General features: G+C 42.9%; 1 protein-coding gene across 1 annotated transcript in view; it reads right to left on the reverse strand.

The window, feature by feature from the left end:
* Window positions 1-28: 28 nt before the first annotated feature.
* SH3RF2 (SH3 domain containing ring finger 2) overlaps window positions 29-12,179 on the reverse strand; it is a 156,984-nt gene continuing 144,833 nt past the window's right edge. The window contains exon 10 of the mRNA XM_055428732.2: window positions 29-5,425. The gene's annotated coding sequence lies outside the window, so the exon portion shown is untranslated. The remainder of the gene's footprint in view (window positions 5,426-12,179) is intronic.

The following is a 12,179-nucleotide window of genomic DNA, read 5'->3' on the forward strand; positions in this document are numbered from 1 at the left end:
CTGGGAAGCTGGAATAATTGTTATATGGCTTTCTTGTGCTAAGCCTCTTTTCCCAAAGTATCGATGATGGGGCTGAAGATGGTTAATTAAATTTTTATGTTTTATTTTCTTATTTTTAAATTTTTATTGGAGTATGGTTGATTTACAATGCTGTGTTAGTTTCAGGTGTACAGCAAAGTGAATCACATAGGACCTGGACTGCGCCCTAAACACCACTGTAATACAGGAGCATTGTCCTTCCTTTGTCCTGACTCCTTCAGTCCTGACTGCGTAAAAGAGAGCCTCAGCTTGTTGCTGACTTTGAACAATTCTCCAGCACTTGTAAATCTTTAGCCCCAGACTCAAAGCCTTAGGTGGGTAGCTGTTGAATTGTGCCCCTCCCCCAACCCCTTCCTACCAAATATATGTTTAAGTCCTAACTCCTGGTATATGTGAATGTGCCCTCATTTGGAAATAGTCTTGCAAATGTAATTAAGATGAGTCATTAGGGCCCAGCCTAACCCAATATGGCTATTGTCCTTACAAGAAGAGGAGATGAGACGCAAAGGTAGAGACACACAGAGAGAAGATAGCTGTGTAAAGGTGGAGGCAGAGACTGGAGTGATGCTACCACAAACCAAGGAGTGCCTGGGGGTACCTGAAGGTAGGAGTTGTTCAGTCGCTAAGTTGTGTCCAACTCTTTGCCACCTCATGGACTGAGCACGCCAGGTTTCCCTGTCCTTCACTGTCTCCTGGAGTTTGCTCAAACTCATGTCCATCAAGTCGGTGATGCCATCCAACCATCTCATCCTCTGTTGTCCCCTTCTCCTCCTGTCCTTAATCTTTCCCAGCATCAGGGTCTTTTCTGATCAGTCAGCTCTTCACATCAGGTAGCCAAAGTATTGGAGCTTCAGCTTTAGCATCAGCTGGGAAAGATAAGGGAATATCTTCTAGAGGTTTCAGAGGGAGCACTGCCCAGCCAACATCTTGATTTTGGACTTCCAGCCTCCAGAACTGTGAGAGGATAAATTTACGTTGTTCTAAGCCATCTGGTTTGTGGTTCTTTGTTGCAGCAGCCATAGGAAACTAGTTCACCCACAATCTACCACGTGAGTAGAATACTCTTGTTTTTGTTAGCATGGCAGCATAGAGCAGTGCTGAAGACCCTGGGGTCTGAAGCTGAACTGCCTCCTTCATTTACTAATTGTGTAACTACAGGCAAATTTGTGAATCTGTCAGTACCTCAGTGTCTTCCTCTGTAAAATGACAGTACTAACTTCGCAGGGTTGTGAGGATTTTAACAAGTCAAGACACTTAGCTCAATGTTCAGAAAGGAGCAAGGACTTGGTAAATATTAGCTACTATTACTATTTACTATTACCTTATATTCATAGTAAATTATATACTTTTCCATTTACAGTTGGGATATAAAGTTTTCTATCAAGTTTTAGATTAAAATTAAATTAATTAGAAGAAGAACATTAAGTAAATGATAATATAAATGGTTGGTGGATAGGGCAAATATTAAAACATGAATTGAGTGCTTGTATGTGCCAGGCACTGTACAAAGCACTCTACATATTTTAAGACATTTAATCCTTAATATTCCTCAGGAAACTGCTATTATAGTTCCATTTTCCAGAAAAGAACCACAGGTTAAGTAACTTGCTCAAGGCCACACAGCTAGCAGGTGACAGGCAGTCAGACTCTTGAGGCTGTGCACTAAGCAAGCAGAGAAGGTTTTTGGCCAAGAGGCTGTCTTGGACCCTTGTGGTTTTACAAACTGGGATTTGTTCTAGGGAGGTGAACTCAGCCTGGTGACCGTAGAAAGGAAGTGTCACTCACTCTGCCCCCAGTCATCCCCACTGAAAACAGGCAATTCCTGTCTGCCAAAGTCACTCCTCTCCTCCCAGCCCAGCTTTTGGATGTCCAGGGAAGCTGCCAGCAGCCAAAGCCCTTTGGGAACAATAAAAGGCTCAGTGTTGACATTTAATACATGGTAAAGTACTCCCCTCTCCAAGTCAGCTACTGAAAAAAAAAACAAAAACAGGCCTGAGGGATGAGTCTATTAAGTGAAAAATAAACTTCTTTTATTGTTTTGAGCGAAAACACATACTGCGTTTCACAAGCTTATAGCTGGGAGCAATATGAAATTTTGGCAAAGGAGACTGGGGTGACCTCTCCACTCTCACATGATGACCCCTTGCTGTGTGAAAAATAGATGGCATATCATGCACTGGCTGCTGGCCCAGGGCTTCTCTTGGCTGTGGTCAGAGGTGGTTAGAGGTGTGAGCAAACCTCTCCACAAGGAAGACCCCCTCCACCCCCACTGCTTTCCCTTTGCTTCTTCTGATAAGCCTGGGCGGTAGAGCAAGCTTAACACTTCTTAGAGCCACAAATCCAAACAAGTAAAACTCTGGGCTCTAAAAGCATTGAGTCTGCCAATGAATCATGGAATATCAAACAGAATTAATAAATGGATGGTTCTTTGAAAATGGATGGTGGAGAGTTGTCCTGAAGCAAGTTGGCTTAAGAGCCATGACTTCTGGTTTCCCCTAGAACTTGTCAAGTCCATGAAGAAAGAAATTAACAAAAATTTGTGCTTCCTTCCCAGGAGAAAAGTTATCCAACGTCCAGTGTTTAACTGAGAGACAACAACCTTGATCTTAAGCTGTTTATTTCCTCGGACTTATGAGACACTGTCAGTGGTACAAATCTGAGTTACCCAACGGTGGAGGCTTCTTCTATGTATTTTTCTTCTCACTAGAAAATTCCTTTTGATTTTCTAAGATACAAAATGTGGAAAGGATCTCTGATAACTCCTTGTGGGCAAACAACACCCATATATAAGCAACAGACATTTCAAAGTAATCCATTCAGAGCATTATAAATTACAAAATCAGAAAACAAACACATGAAACCCCACCACACCTTTTGGCTTTCTAGTGGCATATACTAACAAAGAAATAAGCTGCCAGCCCTGGAAGTTTTAGAACAAAGATATGAAAAGTGTTCCCTGGCCCTATAAAATAATTTTTATATGTTTATATATTTTACATGTCTAAGCTGATTGCCGAAGAATTGATGCTTTTGAACTGTGGTGCTGGAGAAGACTCTTGAGAGTCCCTTGGACTGCAAGGAGATCCAACCAGTCCATTCTAAAGGAGATCAATCCTGGGTGTTCATTGGAAGGACTGATGCTGAAGCTGAAACTCCAATACTTTGGCCACCTCATGCGACGAGTTGACTCACTGGAAAAGAGTCTGATGCTAGGAGGGATTGGGGGTGGGAGGAGACGGGGACGACAGAGAATGAGATGGCTGGATGGCATCACCGACTCTGTGGACATGAGTTTGAGTGAACTCCGGGAGTTGGTGATGGACAGGGAGGCCTGGCGTGCTGTGATTCATGGGGTCGCGGAGAGTCGGACACGACTGAGCGACTGAACTGAACTGAAGGTTTATTTATACAATTGTCCATAATGACTAACATGTAATACCCCCTCTATAAACATTATTCACGTACACATTACCTCATAAAGATTCTCTTTTGGTCTATTAAAAACCCTGTACTGAAAAAGCAAGCAGAGACACAAGAGTCTATACATTTTCTGCTGATATTTCCATGGAAAGGTAAAATTTTCTCTTCTTCTGTTTTCTCTTTCTTCCTTTTTCCTCTAAATAATACCCTCTCCCCTGACCCGATATAAGAAGCAACAATTCCAAAAGATGAAACTCAGAAATAATGATTAGCAAACTTCTCAGGTGCATTTCTGGCCTGACCTCATTCTAATCACTCAAATTCATCTGAATCTGCCTCCCCATACCTCCACCACTTTTGACCCATGGCCAGAAATCTATATCCTGTAGCTGACAGTCCAGAGAGGAAAACTTTAGGGAATAAGGGAGCTTTTCTTAAGCTTCTGAATTTGGCTGGGAACAAATCAGGTTCTTTAATTTGTGCTTTGGGGAAAAAATATTTGTTTTACTGGCTAAGCAGGTTCAAAGGAAAAGATAAATCTTCATGAAACCCTCCATGAAACTCTAAGCTGTGAAAAGATTCCAGAGATGAAAAAAACAGCATGTGTAAGTATTGGGAGTGGTGGTTTCTTACTGTTCTAAATGTGAGAGGCAGAGGCCAGTCTGCTGCTGCTGCTAAGTTGCTTCAGTCATGTCTGACTCTGTCTGACCCCATAAATGGCTGCCCACCAGGCTCCCCTGTCCCTGGGATTCTCCAGGCAAGAGTACTGGAGTGGGTTACCATTGCCTTCTCCGAGAGGCCAGTCTAAGAAGAAGCAAATCTGAACAAGAGAGCCTTGAGGACATATTTATAATTAGCCAACGTGAACTAATGGTTTCTGGGAATTAAAAGTTGTATTGTTTTCTCCAATCCAGTTCATACAACTTGCTTTTGTGTGGACAGCTTGCCTATACCTAATGGTTTGGTATATCATCTATAAAATTAAAATTCCTCCCAACTCTGACATTCTATGATTGCCCTGAAAAGTGAAGTCATTGACACCTATCTATAGGTGAGCTGTAGGGCTTCATGGTTGTAACAAGTAGATTCCAGAATCTGAAGGCAGCATCTCCATATTCATTGCTTCCAATACTGAAGAGCAGCCAACCAAACCCGAATTCACACCAGAGAAAATGGAACCAACATTTAGTCACAGTAGTTGAGAGAAAAGAGATGACTGACAGCTGGTGGCGCCCTCAGACCATGTGTGAGAAGGTGATGTCATCGCTGCGTTAGCCTTTCTGTGGCATTGTGCCTCTTGCCTCCTCACTTGCCTCTTGGCAGATAAAGCCAATGCTGTGGGGCTTCTCACAAAAACTCTCTGGGTCAGAAAGTGTCAGGGTGAAAAGACAGAATGGAATTGGAATGGAAAAGAACGCAGATGTGGTGGAGTGATGCAGCGTATGTGGTCAAGGGAGGGGGTGAAGGCTAGGACATTGTGAAGAAGCCCTGGCCTCTCTGGCTTCAACACCTGAGAGAAGAATATGATGCCACCCCCTGCATTGCTCTAAACTGAGCTGGAGCGACAGGCCAGACACATCTCTGGGAGGCATTTGATGTCTGGTTTTTCATTTGTTGGTTAGGTGCCAAGGTGTGAGAAATTGGCAAGAGGAAATTTGGCTTTGACAGCAGAACAGAAAAACAGGAGGGCCAAGGGTCTTGTGTAACCTGTAACGTCACATGGCTCACGTGTTTCCTCCAGCCTGGCCCACCACCCATTGATATTGTGGGAAGACATTTACTTTTTCTCCTATTCCCCTTCTGTCTTGGAGGCCAGCCTGTTGGTATTCCTGTACCATCCCGGATGTCCAGGGAGTATCACATGGCCCAGAACTCTGCACCGAGGAGTTTCCATCCAAGCAGAGGGTTTGTTCTCTTCAGTGTCCCGTTATGACTGCTCCTCCAAGGAAGATTTCCAGGGCGGGATCTGTGAAGGTGAAAAGGATTTCAGAATCTATTGTGTGTAAATGCAGCCCGGTTCCAGCTACAGTTCTTTAACATTTTGAAGTCTTTTGGGCAGGAATATGTCTTTTAATTTCACAAGAGAGAGACAGTGTTCTCCATTCATCATATCAGGAGACACATACTCTCTATTTTCCCATTTCTGTGGATGCTAACTTGATTTTTGGGTTAAGGTGGTTGTTTTCCAGCATTCTCCACTATCAAGTTGCTATTTTCCACTTTTTGATTAATAAGTATCTTTGGAGGAGATAATCTGAGCTCTTCAGGCTTTTACCCACTGCTTTTAATATCCATGGGTGACTCTTGCCCAAGCCAGTGGCTACTGTAGTGGTTACTAAATGGTGATTTAAAAACAATTTCATCATTCCTTCTATATTTTGTAGCTGGAACTCTACTGTCAGGAAGAGCTCTTCCTTCTCTCTCATTATTTTATGTATATGGTATAGACTCAAGGATTCCTATTTGATTACTTGTAAGGATTATTATCCATTACTGCCAAAAATGAACAATCTGAATCTATTGATGAAGAAATGCCAAGCAAACCCTAATTGAGAGACAGTCTGTAAAATAAATGGCCTATGTTCTTTGAAATGCAAGGATCATAGCAGACAATGACTCAAGGAACTGTTCCAGATGAAAAGAAACTAAAGAGACAAATATTTGGTCCTGGATGGGATCCTAGACAGGACATTAAAACCTTTCTTCTCTGTAAAGGAATAGGACAATTGGATAAGAGCTGTAGATCAGTTAATAGTGCCATATCAATGTTAATTTCTTGATTTTGAAATTATATTGTTGTTAGGTAACATCCCTGTTTTTAGAAAATATACACTGAAATATTTTAGGGGAAAATTAACATTTTTAGCTTGCTATCAAATGGTTCAGAAAGATTATATATATAATTTATATTAAATTTTAATTTGACATTTAATTAGTATATATGTATATACATATTTAAAAGAGAGAGGGTCAAAACATACATAGGAAAATGTTAATATCTAGGGAACCTAGTAATGAAGGGTATACAGGAATCCCTTGTACATTTTTAGCAATGTACAATTTCTAGATATCTGAAATTATTTCAAATAATTTAAAATTCACAAGGCCTCAGAATTTCTCCAAAGCCTGAAATATTGTATTTTGATTTCCAAACTCAACCTGCATCCCTATCACCCCCACACATGTAGCCAATGTCCTCCCCTCCCTGTGTGTCCCTTGGGGCCTCTTCTCTTCCGGAGCACATTCAGGAGGAAGTGCAGCCAAAACTTCCGGCTTTCCCTTGTCCAGGTGAGGGCAGGTGGTTTGGATGGGCCTCACAGGAGCTGGCTGCTCGCTACGACTTTGCTGCCAGTGCTTGGCTCTTGGTTCTTCTGAATGCAAATGAAGTCCCAACTGACTATGCTGAAGGGGGACAGGAGAAAGCTAAGAGGGTCATGGGAAAGTGGTCCCAGAACATCGAGAAAGACTTGCTTTCTAAAAGACCCAGGCTCAGGGTTTGTCCACAAGTGAGTTCCACGAAAACCCAGTAAAACAGGAAATAAGTAGGAGAGGGAATTTTCCATCTCCTGTCCAATGTCTTTCCTTTGGAGCCTGATTTCTTTTCTATCCAAGGACTCCTGCTGATTTAACAGGGCAGTTTTCTCTTTGGGGAAACTTTAGTGATGATCACAGCCTCACTCTTTTCAGGGTGGCATGGGACAATTGGATCTTGCAAGCAAAGTTTATGGGAAACAGCAATCTGGGGAGTCTGACTCGAACTCCCAACTCTTGAAAGGCTGAACTATGATTTGTTGTTACAGAGACAGAGTGTACTGAATGAGGCTGAGCTTTCAAGCAGAGCCACATTTGGGCTAACCAGTGAGCTTCTATACCCTCCCAGGCCTGCCAGTGAATTGCAGGACTTACTCCTTTGTTGATGTGCTTCAGTCACCATAACAGCAGGTTAGAGGCACGGGGGCTTAATGGGGCTGCTTCCTCTTCAGCGGGAGAAGCAGGCATAAATACAGAGTCTGCCTCCCATCAAGATAATAATTACACAGGATCTGGAGTTACGCTGTCTTCATTGTCCACCCCCAAATGTGGGCAGGAGTTTCAGCCTTCTGTTCACAACTTTTATTTATTATTTAAACATTTTTTATTATCTTTTTTGGCCATGCCATGCAGCAAGCGGGATCTTAGTTCTCTGACCAGGAGTCAAACTCATGCCCCCTTCATTGGAAGCACAGAGTTTTAACCACTGGATCACCAAGTAAGTTCACAACGTTTAGTCCTTAAAAGGGACAATGCCTGTGTTAGTCATATCCTGCTTCTTTTACCTTTGCCTAAGAGGGTACTGGCTCTGATGCTTGGCACCTGCCTTTGGAGATGGATCTACCCATAGCTATCACAGCGGGCCCAGAAATGACTGCTTTGGTTTGCACATCAAGCCTGACATCAGCAGCTGGGGGCATATCCCTCTGAGACTGGAGGCAAGGTGATTTGAGTCGACTGCTTCTTGATCTCAAGGGAGTAGTAGTGGTCTGTTAGCTCTTTAAGTACCTTTATTGTGATGTAGCATTTCTGAGAGTCAGCATAGGGACAGGGTAGTGATAGGAAGTAACTGCCAATGGAGGGCTGACTGCCACATGAATCTGACCTTCCAGGTTGTGCTAAGTGATATAGAAAGAACTGCAACTCTAGGATCCACTGACATCTTAATAGGCACCTCAAAGTCCCATCAGTGGCAGGAGGTGTGAATTTGCCTGTGGCTGGCATTGTGCTGTACCGGGTAGCAGCTCATATCAGTCCTGTGTCTACAGGCCAGGGGCTTTAGGATTAGGCAGGTGATGGTTCTTTGTTTATTAAGTGATCAGGTGCAGGTCTACTTGAAGTAGAAAACCCTGATGTCTGCAGGAAAACGTTGGTGTCTCATCTTAAATGAGGTGGCAAGTAGCTTCCAGTGAACACTAGCGTCCAATTGCCTGGATTTATTGCCAAGCTCCACCAAGTCGCAGCTGTGAGACCCCATGGAAACTGTTTAATCTCTCTAGGTCTTAGTTTCCTTATCTGTAAAATGGGCACAGTGATAGTGTTTACTTTGTCTGGTTATGGTGAGATTTTTAAAATCAGTCAATATATCTTTTTCTTCTCTCATTGCCATGGCTAAGACTTCCAGAACTATGTTGAGTAATAGTGGGGAGAGTGGGCACCCTTGTCTTGTTCTAGACAAATGGTGCTGATGAACCTATTTTCAGGGTAGGAATAGAAATACAGATGTAGAGAATGGACTTGTGGACACAGTGGGGAAAGAAGGTGGGACGAAATGAGAGACTAGGATTGACATATACACTGCTGTGTGTAAAATAGATAGCTAATGGGAAGCTGCTGTATAGCAGGGAGCTCAGCTCTGTGCTCTGTGATGATCTAGATGGGGGGACATATGTATACACGCAGCTGATTCACCTTGTTGTACAGCAGCAACCAACACAACATTGTAAAGTAATTATCTTCCCATTAAAAATAAAAGATGAAAAATTAAAAAAAAAATCAGTCAATATAAGTAAAGCACATAGAAGAGTGTCTGGCACAAGGAAGAGGGTCTGTCTCTCATTATTGGCTCAAAAGTATTACTATAAATTAAGAGACCTCTTCAAGGTTATGTATTAAAATCCTGCTTCTTGATTATCTCAAAGAACGGCAAACAGTGGATACAGACCATTAAACTGGCTCATGATCACACTCATTACTGGAGTTTCTTTTGCCTTAAAAACCTAAATAGAGTTATTAAAATCTTATATCCTAATTAACAAAATGAGGATAACAATAGTATATACTTTATATGATTGTCATGAGATGGCCTCTATTATTCTTCTCACTATATAGATTAGAAAACTGAGACTCAGAGAGGTGAAATGACTTACCCAAAGTGACATAGTGAGTCACATTTGAGGTACAACAAGTGTTCTGATTCTATAGCCTGGGTGGGCTGTTCATTGCTATGCCAGAGAGAGGAGAGCAGAAGAGGGTGAAGGAGCTGGGGGTGGGGAGGGGGAAGGAGGGAGGGAGGGAAGGGGAGAGGGAGGCTGGCAACTGATAATAAGTATTCTCGGAATGAGTAAGTGGGCGTGGGAATTCAATAAACGTACCCTAATGATAACAAAGCAGATGACATTTCATGCCTTGTCTACATAATTCCAAACAACCATTTGACCACTTAGAAAAATGAGATTGCTTTTTGCATGCTGCAGAGTCATGGCTTTAAAGAACTGCGAGGGCCAGTCCCTTTGGAAGGTGAGTTTTTATGATCCTGCAGTCCTGGAATGCTAATCCCTGATCTAAGCCCCTTGTTTGAGGGATGAAATAGGACTGGAGAAAAGGGAAGAAAATTGCCTCTTAAGTTTGTGGCATCTCCTTTAAGCTCATTCTTCCAGTGAAGATCCTTCTTGGCAGGAAAAGGGAGGATTCATTTATTCTCCAGTTGCTCATTCAACACATAATTGATTGATGACCAAAAATGGTTGATAAATGAATGAATTTCCTTGACACTTTGAGCTTGTTCCTGTTCATCTTGTCACTGTGCGTGTCTGAGTTCTTCTCAGTCTTCGAATCTCAGTTCAAAGCAGGCCTCCTTGGAGAAACTTTTGTTGTCCACTCTGCCTAATGTCACTCATGCCTCCCAGTCATTGCCTGTCCCACCAGTTTGTTTCCTTCATAGCATCAGTCATATAGAAATAATCCTGTGTGTTTAATCATTTTCCATTTATTATCCTTCATGAAGGCAGGAATATTACTTGCTTTGCCTTGTTCACTGTTGTGAACTGTATGGAACAAAACCTCTCACACACAGTAGATGCTCAATCAATATTTCTTGAATGAAGATGAATGAATAAGTGAATGAGGTGACACTGATTTCTACCCAGGAAGAAAACATTCTGTGACTTTAAATGGAGATGGAGTGAGAGCTAGGATGTTGGCCTGGAGCCCCTTGGTCATAATGGCATGTCCAGCAGGGGTTTAACTAATCAGCACATACATTTCCTGAATTACAAAGTGTGCCAGGGACATTTAATTTCTGTTAATTGGCACCGAGAAGGAGGGGTTGTTATTGAAATCACCAGCCAGCTGGAAGCATGTCCGTGTCAGACCTGTTTGCAAATCAGAATGGACATTTCATAAACCTTGTCAACCTTGTGAGGCTGCAAGTCCCCAGAGGGGCCATACCAAGGTGCTCACTAGCTGCAATCAGGGTCATAGACAACCTTAAGCCTCAGACAGACCTTCAACAGATGGGAGGTAAGGTATAGGGACAACCAGAAGACAAAGGACTGATGAGGGTTATGGCATGAGATGCTTTTAAAAATAACTGTCATATTGCCTCAACCCTGGCACCATTCACCAGCTGATCTGAAAAGTGAAGAGAACAAAGAAGCTAAGATTTTCTAGTCTTGCAGAGCCAGCCCCACTGCTTCCTTTCTGTGACCTTAGACAAGTGATTGATCCTCAGAGCCTCAGATCTGTTTGATCTATAAATAGGGGACAATAACACCCAACTCATGGGATTGTTGTGAAGGTTAAGTGTGAAAAGGCATGTAAATAGTCATGATAGCTAACGTCACAGAGTGTTTTCTATGAGCTGGGCATTGTGCTAGTGACTTCACGCCCCTTATCTCGTTTAACCCCCACCAAACCATCAAAGAAAGCACAATTAGAACCTGCATTTTACAAATAAGGGGCCTAAAGGTTGCTGCTGCTGCTGCTAAGTCACATCAGTCGTGTCCGACTCTGTGTGACCCCATAGATGGCAGCCCACTAGGCTCCCCCGTCCCTGGGATTCTCCAAGCAAGAATACTGGAGTGGGTCGCCACTTCCCTCTCTAATGCATGAAAGTAAAAAGTGAAAGTGAAGTCGCTCAGTCGTGTCTGACTCTTTGCGACCCCATGGACTGCAGCCTACCAGGCTCCTCCGTCCATGGGAGTCTCCAGGCAAGAGTACTGGAGTCGGGACTAAATGTTAGGAAGATTAAATGACTTCCCCATGGTAATACAGGGAAGAAACGCAGAGTCTGGATTTGAATCCAGGTCACCTGACTCACTATGCTTGTAACCTCCTTGTAACAGACTCTAAGGCAGTGGCCCCCAACCTTTTTTGATACCAGGGACCAGTTTCGTGGAAGATGACTTTTCCAGGATTTAGGTGCAGGGGGATGGTTTTGGGATGATTCAAGTGCATTACATCTATTGTGTACTTCATTTGCATTATTATTTGGGTTCCCTGGTGGCTAAGCTTGGAAAGAATCTGTCTGCAATGAGGGAGACCTGGGTTCGATCCCTGGGTTGGGAAGATCCCCTGGAGAAGGCAACTGGCTACCCTCTCCAATATTCTGGCCTGGAGAATTATACAGTCCATGGGATCACAAAGAGTTGGACATGACTGAGTGACTTTCATTTTTATTTCCACTATTATTACATCAGTTCCACCTCAGATCATCAGGCATTAGATAGATTCTGGAGGTTGGGGACCCCTACTCTAAGGGATTAGACCAATACCTGGCATTTAGTACACATGTAATGAATGGCAGCTAGAAGGATCTATTCTTATTCTAGCATTTCTCCTGATCTTGCCATCACGCCTTTGTCGTAACTGCAAAATTCACTGCTAGGGTCCCTTCTGCACAGCAGCACCTGGTCTATATGTCTCACTTCATCTTCCCAATGACTTTGTAAAGTGCTGATCATTGTTTT

The sequence above is a fragment of the Moschus berezovskii genome, chromosome 8 (genome assembly GCF_049115385.1).
Source record: "Moschus berezovskii isolate FMDL1 chromosome 8, NW_MosBer_1.0, whole genome shotgun sequence".
Taxonomy (NCBI): Eukaryota; Metazoa; Chordata; class Mammalia; order Artiodactyla; family Moschidae; genus Moschus; species Moschus berezovskii.